At 42.6% G+C, this 15,851-nt stretch overlaps 1 long non-coding RNA gene and 1 pseudogene across 1 annotated transcript in view; one reads left to right on the top strand and one right to left on the bottom strand.

Moving 5' to 3' along the window:
• LOC129398696 (uncharacterized) overlaps nt 1-4,548 on the bottom strand; it is a 47,286-nt gene extending 42,738 nt beyond the window's left edge. Inside the window, exon 1 of the long non-coding RNA XR_008626573.2 lies at nt 685-4,548. This is a non-coding gene — a long non-coding RNA (uncharacterized LOC129398696). The remainder of the gene's footprint in view (nt 1-684) is intronic.
• On the top strand, nt 266-686 carry LOC117981667 (bolA-like protein 3; annotated as a pseudogene).
• Nucleotides 4,549-15,851: the final 11,303 nt, after the last annotated feature.

The raw sequence follows: 15,851 nt of genomic DNA, 5'->3' as shown, positions 1-15,851 counted from the left end.
TATTTCTGATGCATTAAAAATCATTTTTTAAAGGATACTTAATAATACAACATTAGGGGAAAGCTGGGGAAATTTGAATAAGGTCTGCAATTTAGTTACGAGCATTGTACGAATGTTAATTTCCTGGTTTCATTTCCTGGTTAATTTCCTGTCAATGTTAATTTCCTGATTATGTAAGATGTTAACAGAGGTAGCAGGGTGAAGGGTATAAAGGAACTCTATTTAATTTTTGCAACTTTTCTTTAAGTCTAAAATTATTTCAAAATAAAAGGTCCAAAAATTCTTTTAAAAAGGATGCTCAGCTTTCAGGTGGCCCAGTGGCCTGGGGTGGCGGGCTACATCAGTCAGACACAGAGATGTGGAACCCTGCCCTTGTAGCTCCTCTGCCACGCAGGATCTGCAGGCTTCCTCTTCTGCACTGTGTTCATTGAATGTTTGCCTCCCAGACTGACGGGGAGCTCAAAGGGACCCAAATTCTCAAAGAAAAGTTTTCTGGAGCTACAGCTATCCAAGTCACTGACATTTCGGGAGGCTGTAGGTGATGTATAAAATCCAAATCAAACCAGAAGAATTTAAAGAAACAAGAACTGTCCCTCAGCACCGGATGATTAATCAGGCACTAAAAAAGGAAAATCAAAGGGATGCACAGATGGTGGGTATTTACCTCTGTCCCCAGACACTGACCTCCATGTCCCCGGGCTGTGTAGATGCAGCTGCCTAAAACTTCGGATGAACTTGACTGGAACCACTCTTTCCTAGGCATTTGCAAAAAAAAAAAAAAAAAAAAGTATCTGTTTTGTTTGTAGACATTTCCATATTACAATTAAAGAAGAATGTGTTATCTATTTAGAGGTTAATTAAAGGCAACAGACAACTGGTGGAGGAGCGGGGTGGGAAAAGATGTTCAACTCAAAAAACAGATGGAGATCTGAGCATAGGTGTCTGAAATGACTAAGGAAATGTAAAACTGGGACAAATCTCATTGGTGCTAGAAATTAAGGAAAGGTACCATCCATGAGCCAAAAAATTATTCTAGAGATAATGATATTGGTAGCCAAAATGAAGAAAGGGGGCAAAAGCCAATGTCCAACTGACGTCTCATAGAAAATTAGTGTGTCTGGTGGGAAGGACTTAGAGGAGAACCTGAATCCCCTCAACATCCACTCTCTCGGAGGAACTTTAGAGCAGTGGATCTAAGGGCCTGAGAAGGTAGGAGGGCTGGGGGCCCAGGGCATAAGCTTCAAACCAGAGCAGCAGCAGTGGAAGCAGGAGGCACATCTTCCCAGTGCAGCAAGGCTCAGCCCCGAGACAGCAACAGCAATGTCCAGAAGAGGCTGGGCAGGACACAGGGCATTTCCTTCCCTGAAAAAGCTGGCAGGAGCGTGAGGAAAAAGCCCGGCGGCAGCAAGTCTGACTCCCAGCACAGTCATTTCCTCAAACGAAGACGGTTGTGCCATATGTCCCACCAGGCCTGACCAAGGCTTAACGGCCTACACATTTCTCTCAGGCTGTGCCATCGCTGAGCAAGGAACCAGCCTCCAGCTCCAGTTAGGAGGGAGATCCTAAAAGCATCTAGAAGTGACAATACCCAAGAAATATCCTTACAACACCAATCTTGGATAGAATCTCATAGATCAAGTTTGAATAAAAACAAACAATAGCCGGGCACGGTGGCTCACGCCTGTAATCCCAGCACTCTGGGAGGCTGAGGCGGGTGGATCACCTGAGGTCGGGAGTTCAAGACCAGCTTGACCAACATGGAGAAACCCCGTCTCTACTAAAAATACAAAAACTGGCCAGGCGCGGTGGCTCAAGCCTGTAATCCCAGCACTTTGGGAGGCCGAGGCGGGTGGATCACAAGGTCAGGAGATCGGGACCATCCTGGCTAACATGGTGAAACCCCGTCTCTACTAAAAATACAAAAAATTAGCCGGGCGTGGTGGCGGGCGCCTGTAATCCCAGCTACTCAGGAGGCTGAGGCAGGAGAATGGCGTGAACCTGGGAGGCGGAGCTTGCAGTGAGCCGAGATCGCGCCACTGCACTCCAGCCTGGGCGACAGAGCAAGACTACGTCTCAAAAACAAAACAAAAACAAAAACAAAAACAAAAACTTGGCCAGGCCTGGTGGTGCACGTAATCCCAGCTGTAATCCCAGCTACCCCAGAGGCTGAGGTAGGAGAATTGCTTAAACCCCGGAGGCGGAGGTTGCAGTGAGCCGAGATCGTGCCATTGCACTCCAGCCCAGGCAACAAGGACAAAACTCCACCTCAAAAAAGAAACAATAGTAACTATATAGTGGGATCTGTTTTTTTTAAATGTAAAACAGAAATCCAGAAGCAATAAATTAGCATAACATTACATAATATAAATTTGTGTTTCCTCCTTTTCTTTTCATCTTTTTTTTTTTTTTAAGACAGGGGCTCACTACTTTGTCTAGGCTGGTCTTGAACTCCTGAACTCTAGCAATCCTCCCTCCTCAGCCTCTCAAAGTGCCGGGATTACAGGTATGAGCTACCACGCCCTGCCCAACCTGTTTCCTTCTTTTCTTTTTCTCTCTCAAGCAGTAACAGGCTCTGTGCTTCCTTCCTTGTGGAGGTTTATGGCAGGGCAGAAAGCAGAAGTTGCTGCAACACTTCCCTTCCTGATTGTTGGCTCCAAAACCTAAAGCAGTTGGAGATTTGCCAAATGTCCTGAGGGAGAAAAGAGTCTCTGAGGGAATAAGAAGGAACATGAGTATATTCCCTAAAACCAAGAAAAGATTCCCAGAAGCCTACAAGTAGATAAGACCACAGCCCTCTCACTGGCGAAGCCTGGAGATGTAAGCCCTCCAAGAGGAATCGCTGAGAGGTTCCCAGTTATGCCAAAATGCTGCACACGCCATGCCTGGCACAGAAACAGGAGACCTAGGACCGGAAGGTGCGGTGCAAGACGGCTCAGTAATAATCAGAACAGACTGAGAACCAATGCCTGGGGCTTCCACCCCAATGTCCTAAAGCTGTGTGAGACCTCCTTTTTACCAACCTGGAATGAGAAAGTCCATTAAAAAAATTAAGTGAATTCCCACCAATCTAACAAGATGGGGTCCAGAGTCAAAATTCAGGCAAGGAACAGAGAGTTTTAAGTGTGATATTTCATGCACACCTGAGTATTCACTGTACATATGTTTCGCACATTCACTAAGTTTTTTTAAAAAAGTGAATTCAATAAAATATTAGTGCCTAAACAACTTGCCTACTTTCCTCTCTGTCGCTTTTTTCAAATTTGTGAAAGATGAAGCCTCTTGAGTTCAAATGTACATCCCTGGTCCCATCAGCCAAAGCCAGTGCAGGAGAGAGATGCCTCTGGTGTGCTGGGCTTGCCCCTCCAGGGTCCTCTTAAGGGCTGTGAGCAGGGCAGGCCCAGATGGACATGTCTGGGACAAGGTGTTAAGGCAGCCGCCTGAGTCGGAAAAGAGTCTGGCTAAGAGCCAGACAGCCTAAAATGAGAGCAGGAAGAATGTTGTGATACCAGATATGTGATGACAAAAGCTTACAGAAAACTGGAAGAAATGCAGAGTAGAATCAACACGGCAAAAAATTAAATCAATAATGTTTGGACAAATTTGAGATGCTTTCCCAGAAAGCTAAAGAAATAGAACAGAGATAAAATTATGAGAAAGAAAATAGATACCGAAAACAGACTGACGATCTAACATATGAATAACGTATGTGCCTAAAGACCAAAACAAATAGAAAAGAAAGAACAATCATATAAAGAAAGAGAAAAAAACCTGCCTGAACTAAAAAAGAAAGAATTACATCCTTAGATGAAAAAGACTCATTAGGAGCCAGGTGGAATTAAATGGCAAAAGACCAGCTTCCAGACATACCAAGATGCAAATAATGAACTCTAAGGTAAGAAATTAATCCTGGAAGCATCAAAGCAGCAAAAACAAAATTACCTACAAAGAAGAAAAGTCAGGCTAACCTTTGCCCACAACACAAAAGCTAGAATTTTAAGAGGGAAAGATATAATCCAACAGTTCCCCACCAGTTAAGCTGTGTTTCCCATGAAAAGCAACTTGTGCATGCTCAGACGTGCAAGGCCTTGGGGTTCACCACCACACAACCTTCCGGGGAAACTCCTGACAGGGCTTGCTCCAGCCACAGATGGAAACCAGAGCATGGATGTTATGGAATAAGAAGACCGCAGTGAGCACTACAATCCTGTAAATGTAGCCGTAAGTTCAAATTATTACAGATATTGCTATTTTAAAAGTCACTCTTTTTTTTCTGAGACAGGGTATCACTCTGTCACCCAGGGCTGTAGTGCAGTGGCACGATCATGGCTCACTGCAGCCTTGACCTCCTGGGCTCAAGCCATCCTCCCACCTCAGTCTCCCAAATAGCTGGGACTAGAGTTGTGTGCCACCACACCTGGCTAATTTTGTATTTTTTGTAGATACGGGGTTTCACCGTGTTGCCCAGGCTGGTCTCAAATTCCTGAGCTCAAGGGATTCACCCACCTCAGCCTCCCAAAGTGCTGGGATTGCAGGCATGAGCCACCGCACCCAGCCAAAAGTCACAAGAGAAGATACACAGCATAAAAGAAATAGACATACACACAGATTAAATTCTGAATAATCTAGTAAGTCTTCTCCTAGGGCTGGCGACTGTCATGAACACCAGCCCTCGCACTGGGACTACTTTCAGGAAGTAGGTGCTAGGGCTAGGTGAACATGTTTTAGAGTAATTCCATTAAGATACAATAATAGTGAATTTGTGGAAAATTTACATTTATTAAGGGGGTAGGGACAGAGGATCTATACTTTAGAAGGTGCCTACTGTCTGAAAAGATAGAGCCAACAGAGGCACTCCACATGTTCTACTGTGTGGAATGGCCCTTTCCTTAGACAGCTTGGGCTGGTGTAACAAAATGCCATAAACTGGGTGGCTCAAACAACACATGTATTTCTCATAGTTCTGGGGCCTGGGAAGTCTAAGATCAAGGTACCAGCAGATTCCATTGTTGGTGAGAGCTCTCTTCCCGGCTTGTAGACAGCCACCTTCTCAGTGTGTGCTCACCTGGCCTTTCCTTGGTATGGAAAGAAACAGAACTCTGTCTTCCTCTTTTTATTTATTTATTTATTTATTTTTTTTTTTTTTTAAATGGAGTCTTGCTCTGTCACCCACGCTGGAGTACAGTGGCACCATCTCAGCTCACTGCAACCTCTGCCTCCCCGGTTCAAGCACTTCTCCCTGCCTCAGACTCCTGAGTAGCTGGGATTACAGGCGCCCGCCACCACACCCAGCTGATTTTTGTATTTTAATAGAGACAGGGTTTTACCATGTTGGCCAGGCTGCTCTCGAACTCCTGACCTCAGGTGATCTGCCTTCCTCGGCCTCCCAAAGTGCTGGGATTACAGGTGTGAGCCACCATACCGGCCTGCCTTCCTCTTTTTATAAGGACATTAATTGCATCATGAAGATCCCACCCTCATGACCTAATCTAAACCTAATCACCTCCCAAAGGCCCCACCTCCAAATACCATCACACTGGGGGTTAGGGCTTCAACACAGAAATGTTGCAGGGACACATTCAGCCCATAGCAGCCCTCCTCCTTCCCATCAGAGGGCAGCCTGCAGTGCTGCATCAGTGGGACCTGCTGCCCACACCACTGTCCTCTGCAGTCCCCCACGACGTGGACCAGCACAGCTTTGATGGAGCCTACACAGGACAACTTCCTGGCAGCTCAGGTCCAGACACCAGACAGCTCTAGCTCCTGTGCCCCCTCCCTCCTGGCCTCACACAGCCCTGAGCCCGGTGTGTCAACTTTGAGTCAAATGTCAGGTAGCATTTCAGGCCCAGGGGAAGTGACCCTGAGAAGATGGAGGCTGACCGCCCAGATCCCTCCTGGGAGGAAGGGAAGCGGAATGGGCTGGGGAGGCGTGGGAGGGCTGGCAGGTCATTCCTAGGTGTGCTCCATTTCCCTGCAGGAAGAGAAAATCCCACTCGGGCAGCTGCACACGTGGCACACTCACCTGTGAGCAGCCTCAATTGCCTCCAAGCTTAGAGCTGGAGGAGCTAATGCAGGAAAAGGAGAAGAAGGAAGTCAGGCTGAATGGGTTCCCCCATGAATGGGTTTCTCAAAGTGGGAGGGGAGGTGAAGAAGAGGGGAGGGCAGAGCAAGGGGCTGAGGACAGTGGGTGATGCACATAGCCTACAAGTGTGTGCCCATTTCTGCATACAGTATGCGCCAAATATGTTTACATTCAATCCATTTTGTACACTGACTGGATGAGTTTGGTTTACATTATAATTTGGGGTTATCCATGGCCATATATTTATCTCACCATATTACTTATCGAATTGTGTTTAGGTTTCAGGGGGCAAAACTGCCAATAATTATTTCATGTTTTAATCTATTATAGAAGAGATCAGGTGTATGTTTTTATATAAATGGTAATTACAATTCACCTTTAAGGATGGTCTCAGAAGTTTTCTGTGAATCATTTACATCACTGAACATACAGGCTATTCATTATTCCCCTTCATAAAAACTACTATTAAAATAGCATAATGCCAGCCTCGGCAACATGGCAAAATGCTGTCTCTATAAAAAAAAAAAAAAAAACACGATTTAGCCAGGCATGGTGATCAGTGTGCCTGTAGTCCCGGATGCTCAGGAGGCTGAGGTGGGACAATCACGTAAGCCCAGGAGCTCAAGGATGCAGTGAACCGTGATTGCACCACTGCACTCCAGCCTCGGGGACAGAGTAAGACTCTGTCTTAAAAATAATAATAATAATATAATGTGTCTAAACAGTATTTCACAAATGTTAGAGACAGTAAACTAAAAAAAGATCTATCGTGTGCTACAAGATAGGAACTAACAGGATTTTTAGTGCTAGAAAAATTCTTATCTTCTCCTTGGGTGTCAGATGCTGGAGAACAGTTAGTTCAATCAAAGCAAATGCATTTGTCTTAGACACTTTTTTTGAACCTTCAAAATCTAGCTAACAAGCACTCTACTGATAAGCTGGCTTCTATTTTTAAAGGGGAAAATTGTATTTTGCTTTTCCAATTTTCTTTCTTCTTAAAGAATTTAGGTGATTTTCTTCCACACCCCAGTTGACATAATTTGAGAATAACACAACTCCAGGGTACAGGTAATTTCCATGCTCTGTAATCCATTCCAGAGCATTAAACTAGGGAACAATTTCCTTCGTTTAATAAAATTCACATATCCCTGAATAGAAAAAAACAAAAAATAAGAAATCAAGCCTGTTACAAATATAGAATAAGTTTTATAATCAAGACAGGAATAACCAATATTACAGCTATTATTTAACATTGCTCTGAATATTTTAACAAATAGGGGTGGGGAGAAGGCAATAAAAATAAATAAGTAAAACTATCAGAAAGGGGTAAGAATTATCAAATGACAATCCATGTACAAACTTCAGTAAATCAACTGCCAAACTATCAGAACTAATCAAAACATTCGCTAAGGAGCTGGTTATACAATAAATTACCCAAATCACTAACTTTGCTATATATGAACAATAAATCATATATGATGAATATTATGAAAAATATACATCCCACCACTTTAATAGCAACATGATCTGTTTATATATAAAGAATAACCATTAACAAGAAATGTGGAGGGTATAGATTGAAAGAAAACTATAAAACTGTGCTGTAAGACATAAAGATTTGAACCAAATAGTTTCCAGGGAAGTGCAAGGGTTGTACAACTGAAGTTCCCCAGGCCCGCTGAGACCCCATTCAAGGCCAAAGGCAGTGACGATGTAATGCCAAACATAGAGAGCTGGGCTTTCTGCAGGATCCCAGTGATCAGCCACTGGACGATGGGAGGACACTATGCTGAAAAGCTCACCAGGTCCATTTGTTGTCATGTTTTCATGGTAATGAGACTTCACACAAAAGAATATAAACGAGTGGAGCTGTGCTATCTTCATAGATTGCAGGTTGCCTGGGGTAAGAGTATTTGCCTCTGTGTTATACTGTAACTGAAGGTAATGCTTGCAGCTATAAAGATGAACCCCATTTTCTCAATAGTAGAACAAAATGAAAATTACTTTCTCACTTAACTAAAAGTCTAATCATTGCCTCCTTGTGCACATTAAAATTAAAAAAAAAAAGTCTGATCAGCCTTGGATAGACACGAAGGTCAGGAACCAGGCTGATGGAGCCCTGCTGTCTTCAATACAGGTTTTTCAGGGTGCCCTGAACTTTGACATCCCACCAACAGATGGGGAAAGAGGAAGAAGGATGTTGTTCATGGACCAGATCTGAATGAGATGCCTTCCCTTCTGCTCACATTCCTCTGAATGCACTCAGTCTCAAGGCCAAACTATCCGCAAGTGGGGAGCCTGGGAAGTGGATCCACACTGCTTCCACATCCCTCAAGGAAAGAATGGTCAACCGGGTCTACTCAATAGGTGAAGAAGGAACTACCCAATTATCTTTTTCATGTAACTGGAGCTTGCCCTTTACACATTTGATTTTACATATTTTGATGAAACTTTTCCTAAGATGCATAACAATTTCCCTGTTTCAACAGTGGGCAATTGTAAGTCTTCTCCTAGGGCTGGCGACTGTCGTGAACACCAGCCCTCTCACTGGGACTACTTTCAGGAACTCTTGAGGATTTGCTGATCCTCCGCCTCTATACTAAAAGGTCCTTGGTTACTGTCTTTTTAAAACTCTTTTGAAATGTTTTTTTCTGAATCCTTCCTCAGAGTCAGATGGCATCTGTCACTTCTTCCTGCGTCCACAAGCATACTTCTAACAGTTCCTTTCCCTCTAATGTCTTGCTTCTACTAAGGGTTTATGCTAAGGTGTACAAATTGCATCTAAAGTTAAAAAAAAACAAAACAAAACAGGGGGGCCAGTCATGGTGGCTCACACCTGTAATCCCAGCACTTTGGGAGGCTGAGGCAGGAGGATCACTTGAGCCCAGGAGTTCAAGACCAGCCTGGGCAACATGGCAAAACACTGTCTCTACCAAAAATACAAAAATTAGCCAGGCATGGCAGCATGCTCCTGTGGTCTCAGCTACTCAGGAGGCTGAGGCAGGAGGATTGCTTAAGCCCAGGAGGTCGAGGCTGCAGTGAGCCATAATCTCACCAGTGCACTCCAGCTTGGGAGACAGAATGAGACCTCGTCTCTAAAAAAAAATAAAATAAATTTAAATTTTAAAACAAAATTGCCTCAGACTGAAATCCATTCCTGAGTAAAGAGTATGAGCTTTTATTACCTGGACTTTCTAGTGTTGATTTTGGTTATCCAATATCCTTTTTAAAATTTTTTCTTCCAAGTTTTTGTTGTTTCAGCAGTTGCAAATAAACAATTATATTGGCTGGGTACAGTGGCTCTCACCTGTAATCCTAGCACTTTGGGAGGCCAAGGCAGGCAGATTGCTTGAGCTCAGGAGTTCGAGACCAACCTAGGCAACATGGTGAAACAAAAAAATACAAAACTTAGCTGGGCATGGTGACATGTGCCTGTAGTCCCAGCTACTCTGCACTCCAGCCTGGGCGACACAGTGAGACCTTGTCTCAAAAAAATAAAATAAAAAAATTACGTTGGCTTATGATATAATCCTAGAAAGCAGAACAAAATTATACCTAAAAGAGAATGGCCTTTCAAATACAGTATTGACTAACAAGGAAAGAGGGCTACAATATATTGTTATGTAGGAAAGAGCCAGCTGCAAAATGACATTATAGTGTAATTCCATTTGTTAAATTTTTTTAAAAAAGCATACATTTGCAATGTGAGTAGTTATCTCTGAGATGTAGGATTACTGAGAACTTTTACATACTATGCCATTTATTTATGTATTGTTTGGCTATTTTATAAGAAGCAAGTATTTTACGTAAGCATAAAAAAACAAGAAGAAGCTGGGTGTGGTGGTGTGTGTGTCTCTAGTCCCAGGTACCTGGGAGGCTGAGGTAGAAGGATCACGTGAGCCCAGAAGTTCAAGGTCAGCCTGGAAAATACGTGGGACCCTGTCTCCATAAATCAATAAATTAAAATATTTTAAAACATAGTTCACAGTGTCTTCTCAGAGCATGAGCTCCTGGAAGACATGGATGACAGATGAGCACTCCTCTATATACTGCCTGCTGCCACAAATAAGAAGCCTCTCAAAATTAAAACACTGATTTTTATAGACCAAAAAATAAAAGAAAAGAAAAAACTAGAGGATAAACTCAAAGTTGATCTCAGACAGAGCAAGTTCCAGGAAAGTGTTGCTGGCTTCCACCTTGGAGGACTTCTACCTGGAAATCTGCTCGGTACCATATTAAGCAGTTTCAAGAGCCCATCAAAGCCCTGGCAAGTTCATAGTAACCAGAGGCACATTCTAACCTATACCAGAACTATGGTGAAAATGTACTTTGCTGGGAAAGGATTCTGAGTTACTAAGGCTTCTCAGGAACTACTCCATTCTCTAATGAAAACACTGATCATCTAATGTGGGCAACTAACATGTATTTAGTAGGTTTTTGCCTCCTGTTGCATACTGAGGAGATCCCACAAGACACCTTCTGCCCAGCATTTTCTTGCTACCATGAATGAATCTATAAAATATTCACATGAATACAAATATGAACTCCAGAATACCCCAGTTTAAATGAAAATGCATTCACTGGTAAAAGTAATGTATTCATTAAATAGGGCCACAAAAGTGCTGCTTAACAGATTCTTCTGAAACTGAAGGTCATGCAACAAGAAGCATTTATTCTCGTGTTCATAAGTCTGCAGGTCTGCTGGGACAGCTCAGTCTCAGGCTGTGGGTGTGCGAGTCAGTTGGGGCAGCTCTGCTCCATATGTCACATTTTCTATTGGGAACAGCAGAAAACCAAGAAATGTTCATGGCAATGCAGAAGCACAAGAGGGCAACCCAAAACCCACAAGCATATTTTAAGCCTTTGCCAACATCATGTTCGCTGACATCCCATTGGCCAAAGCAAATCACATGGCCAATCCCAACATCAGTAGGACAGGGAAATATAGTCCCTCTCTAGTGAGAGGAAACAAAAAGTCCCATAGCAAAAGGCAGGGACATAGGAGGGTTGAAGAATTGTGAACAAAAATACAATCTGTCAAAGGTAACATTAACTCACTGTTAACCAGTTATACGGTGACATTTCCGTTTTAATATTCAAGTGGTCTTAAAAGTAAGCCACTAAAGGAAGAGGACAGAAAGAAGGGGAAAAGTAAGATCTAGAAATGTGTAGCATTTTGGACATTGCCTGGGACAGAGGAAGGGCTAGGGAAGGAGCCACAGTGGCAGTCCCTGGAAAAGAACATCGTAAAGCACAGCATCTTCACAATTGAAATTTACTGATGAAAATCAGAAATGAAGAACAAGAAGATAAGACAGCAGGAACACATAGATACATGAAAGATACACGAAGTCCAAGAGAATGACAAGTTTTAAGAAAAATCACATACAGAAGTGAAGCTGTTCCAGCATAATGTGTTTCTCCATTTGAAACTGGCATTTTTTGTATAATCATCCCTAGTCTATTACCTGTGGTTTACTATTTATAATTTGAAAGAGCTGTGAGCCACTAGAACAATTTCTCTGCAAGAATCCGCTCTACAAGAAAAAAGAAAAGTGTGTGTGTATGGGTGTGTGTGTGTGTACACACACAGAATTTTTTTTCAAATCAGGCAGATCAGAACCTCCCTGGAATTTGAACTCCAAATGTAGGGAAACAAAATTGAAAATAGTAAGAGCTCACTCATCCTTATGTTTGCCCTAAAGAGGCTGTATTAAGTCCATTTTCACACTGCTGTAAAGAACTGCCCAAGATTGGATAATTTAAAAAGGAAAGAGGTTTAGTTGATCATAGTTCAGCATGGTTGTGGAGGCCTCAGGAAACTTACAATCATGGTATGGTGGAAGGCAAAGGGAAAGCAAGGCACCTTCTTCACAAGCCAGCAGGAAGGAGAAGTGCCAAGTGAAGGGGGAAGAGTCCCTTATAAAACCATCAGATCTCATGAGAACTCACTATCATGAGAACAGCATGGGGGTAACTGCCCCTATGATTCAATTACCTCTACGTGGTCTCTCCCTTGACACGTGGGGATTGTGGGGATTATAATTCAAGATGAGATTTGGGTGGGGACACAAAGCCTAACCATATCAGAAGCTGTCCCATGATTACTGATCCCCAGGTCCTCAGAGTTGCTCCAAATTTCTGATCCCTCCAAAGCCCCTCTCTGAATTCCCTCTCTTCCACATTTCCTTTAACTCTATGAACCATCCCTTCATCCTACCAATACATTTTCAACTTAAATAAGCCAAAATTGACTTCTGTGGCTTTCAACCACAGAACTGCATCAGGTACAAGTCCCTTTCCCATTTTCTATTCCCCAAGGAGACAAGAAAGAGAGTACTAAAGATGCCTTAAAGCAAATAACAAGGCATGCCATCACTCAAGAATTTAGTATCTAAATCCACTTCATGAAAATGACTGTTACTATGGCAACTTTTCCATGTGTATTCTTCAGTGACTTTATAATGTATTAACATTTTAAGGTAAACTAAACTGTATTGGCTTATTTGGCCTTGAATCCTTTTTAAATATAGATTGTTTTATCTCATAAAAGTTATCAGAGCCTCTAGTCCACGATGGCAGAGTGAGCCAGCAAATTTACTTTTCCCTCTAGAATTGCTATGAAAATGACACTACAAAGGAAAGCCCTCCATGCTTACCTCCCACCACCACCATTCTAGACACACACACACACACACACACACACATATATATATACACACAAAACCCACTACAGTCCCAGCTCTTGGCACCAAAATCTGTTCTGATAATCCAACACGGTTAATATGGGCAATACCCCTCCCATTAATTGATAAATTAAAAATAATCAAAGGAAAATCCTAATTTTTAAAAATAGACTCTGACAAGTTGCATAGAACATTCATCTGGAAAAGTAACTATTTGAGCTAATAAAATGTTTCCTGTTTGTTTTGTTTGTTTTGAGATAGAGTCTTGTTGTGTTGCCAGGCTGGAGTGCAGTGGTGCAATCTCGGCTCACTGCAACCTCCGACTCCCGGGTTCAAGCGATTCTCCTGCCTCTGCCTCCCAAGTAGCTGGGACTACAGGCCATGCCCAGCTAATTTTTGTATTTTTAGTAGAAGCGGTGTTTACTATGTTGGCCAGGCTGGTCTTGAACTCCTGACCTTGTGATCCACCCGCCTCGGCCTCCCAAAGTGCTGGGATTACAGATGTAAGCCACCGCACCCGGCTGAGCTAATAAAATGTTTAAGAAAAAGAACACTGTTCAGATAGGCCGTGACCATAGAGAAAGTCAAGGTAGGTCACAGTAGAATAGTCCAAAGAGCCCTGGGAGGTGGAGCATAGGGAGGGATGCTCCTATTTCTCATCATTATGAGTCACATGAACTTCCTCATTATCTGCATCCAGGACAAATTCAGCCAGAATTTGGGGCAGCAAATTGTTCACAAGACCATATGGGACTACTGAGCACCATGTAACTCATTCATGTGCCACATAATTCTGAGATTCACCCACTCACTACGTCAGAGAAGAGCTTCATCCTTCCTGAAGAAACCAATCAGGCAGTCAAAGAAGATGAATAAAGGAGGAAATAAAGAAAGAGGTGAATCCATATATCCTGGTGTCAGTGATGTTTTTACATCTTCAGAGAACCTAAAGAGAATTTTTAATTCCAGCAATAGAGAAAAACAGAAGATTTTGCACAATGCAGGTCCAAAAAGAAGTGTAAAAAAAAAAAAAAAGTTTGAACTACAAGTAGCAATCCTATTAATTCTAGAATTTCCACACAATGCAAGACCTAGAAGGCATGATACTGGGCACCAAAGAAATGGAAAGGTGATGAGTAGGAAAGGTACAGAAGAAGCTATAGTTGAGAAGATAGAGAGTGAAGCGTGCACCTGCTTGCCTCATCTTCATGGGGGTACTGTATTAGCTTGGCTAGGTTAAACGGAAGTAGGAAAGACAAAAGTAGGGAGGAAGAGGAGAATAAAAACAAGGGAGAATAAAGAATTTCTACAAGGCAGGCATGTTGGCTCATGCCTGTACTCCCAGCTACTCAGAGGCTGAGGCAGGAAGATTGAGCCTAAGAGTTCAAGACAAGTCTGGGCAACATAGTGAGATCCTATACCTAAAGTTAAAAAAAATAATTTCTAGATAATTATAGTAATAAAAATTGTGATATGAGTTTAGTAATTGCTCAATGGAACCAGAACAGGGAGTCCATAACAGACTCATATGTATTGGAATTTAACTTACCATAAACATGGCATTTCAAAGGAATGAGAAATGAAGCCTAGTTTAATAAATAAGTTGTAGCAATTAGGTAAAAATTGAAAAAAATAAAGATGCATCCCTACCTCACACTATACCATCCAAAAAAAAAAAAAAGCCAGATATGATAAAGACTTAAAGTCAAAAGACAAAAGTATAAAATTACCAGAAAAAAATGTAAGAACATATGGACAGGAAAGGCCTATTTAAGCAAAACACAAACATCCAGAAACAATGAAGAAAAAAAGAAAAGAATGCCTAATTTAGCTACATCGGGGTCCCCAACCCCCGGACTGTGGGTCTGTGGCCTATCAGGAACTGGGTCTCACAGCAAGAGGTGAGGCAATGGAGCATTACTGCCTGATGTCAGATCAGCAGCCACATTAGATTCTCATGAGAGTGTGAACCCTATTGTGAACTGTGCATGCGAGGGATCTAGGTTGTGTGTTCCTCATGAGAACCTAATATCTGATGATCTGAGGTGGAACAGTTTTATTCTGAAACCATCCATACCCCACCAACCATCACCACCAGTCCATGGAAAAACTGTCTTCCACAAAACTGGTTCCTGGTACCAAAAAGGTTGGGGACCACAGAGTTGCATAATTGTTAAACTTTGTATAATGAGAGAAATCTTCAAACGAAGTTAAAAGATTGAAACATCTAAATCTGTAACATATTTGCAACATAAGTAATAAATAAGTCAAAAAGAAAAAGAGAGGCAACTCGATTTTTTTTCTTGTGCAAAGGAACATTGGCAGAGACTTTTCAACATCTCCAATTTTCATTTTGTCCTCCTTCCATAATAATAAAAATTTTAATTGGACATGTAGTTGCCCAAAATAAAGTGCATATTTCACAGCCTCCCATAAAGCTTAGTCACATGAGGCCATGTGGAGTCACATGGGCTTTCTGCCCACAGAAATGTAAGGAGAGAGTCATGCGGAATTTCCAAGAACCTTCTTAACAGATAATCTGTGTGAGCCCTTGACGCCCTTCATCTGTTCATTCGTCCTGCTACCCAGAGGGCAGATGCTTCTGTCTTGGACCTTGAGGGCTGGAAGAAGAATGCAGTAGGATACAAGGCTGCAGAGGGGGCAACAGTAGACCAGGGAGACCAGGTATGTCAAATTGAGCGATTCGGACCAGACCCTGTAATCAGAAGTCTCACTCAATCCTGTTACACCCAATGTCTCCTTTTTTTTTTTTTTTTTTTTTTGAGACCGAGTTTCGCTCTTGTCACCCAGGCTGGAGTGCAGTGGCACAATCTCAGCTCACTGCAACCTCTGCCTCCCAGGTTCAAGAGATTCTCCTGCCTCGGCCTCCCAAGTAGCTGGGATTACAGATGCCTACAACCACACCCAGCTAATTTTTGTATTTTTAGCAGAGACAAGGCTGGGCATGGTGGTTGTGGTTCATGCCTGTAATCCCAGCACTTTGGGAGGCCAAGGCAGGTGAATCACCTGAGATCAGGAGTTTGAGACCAGCCTGGCCAACATGGTGAAACCCTGTCTCTACCAAT

Source organism: Pan paniscus, chromosome 11 (genome assembly GCF_029289425.2).
Source record: "Pan paniscus chromosome 11, NHGRI_mPanPan1-v2.0_pri, whole genome shotgun sequence".
Lineage (NCBI taxonomy): Eukaryota > Metazoa > Chordata > Mammalia > Primates > Hominidae > Pan > Pan paniscus.
This window is presented reverse-complemented; position numbering and strand designations above follow the sequence as displayed.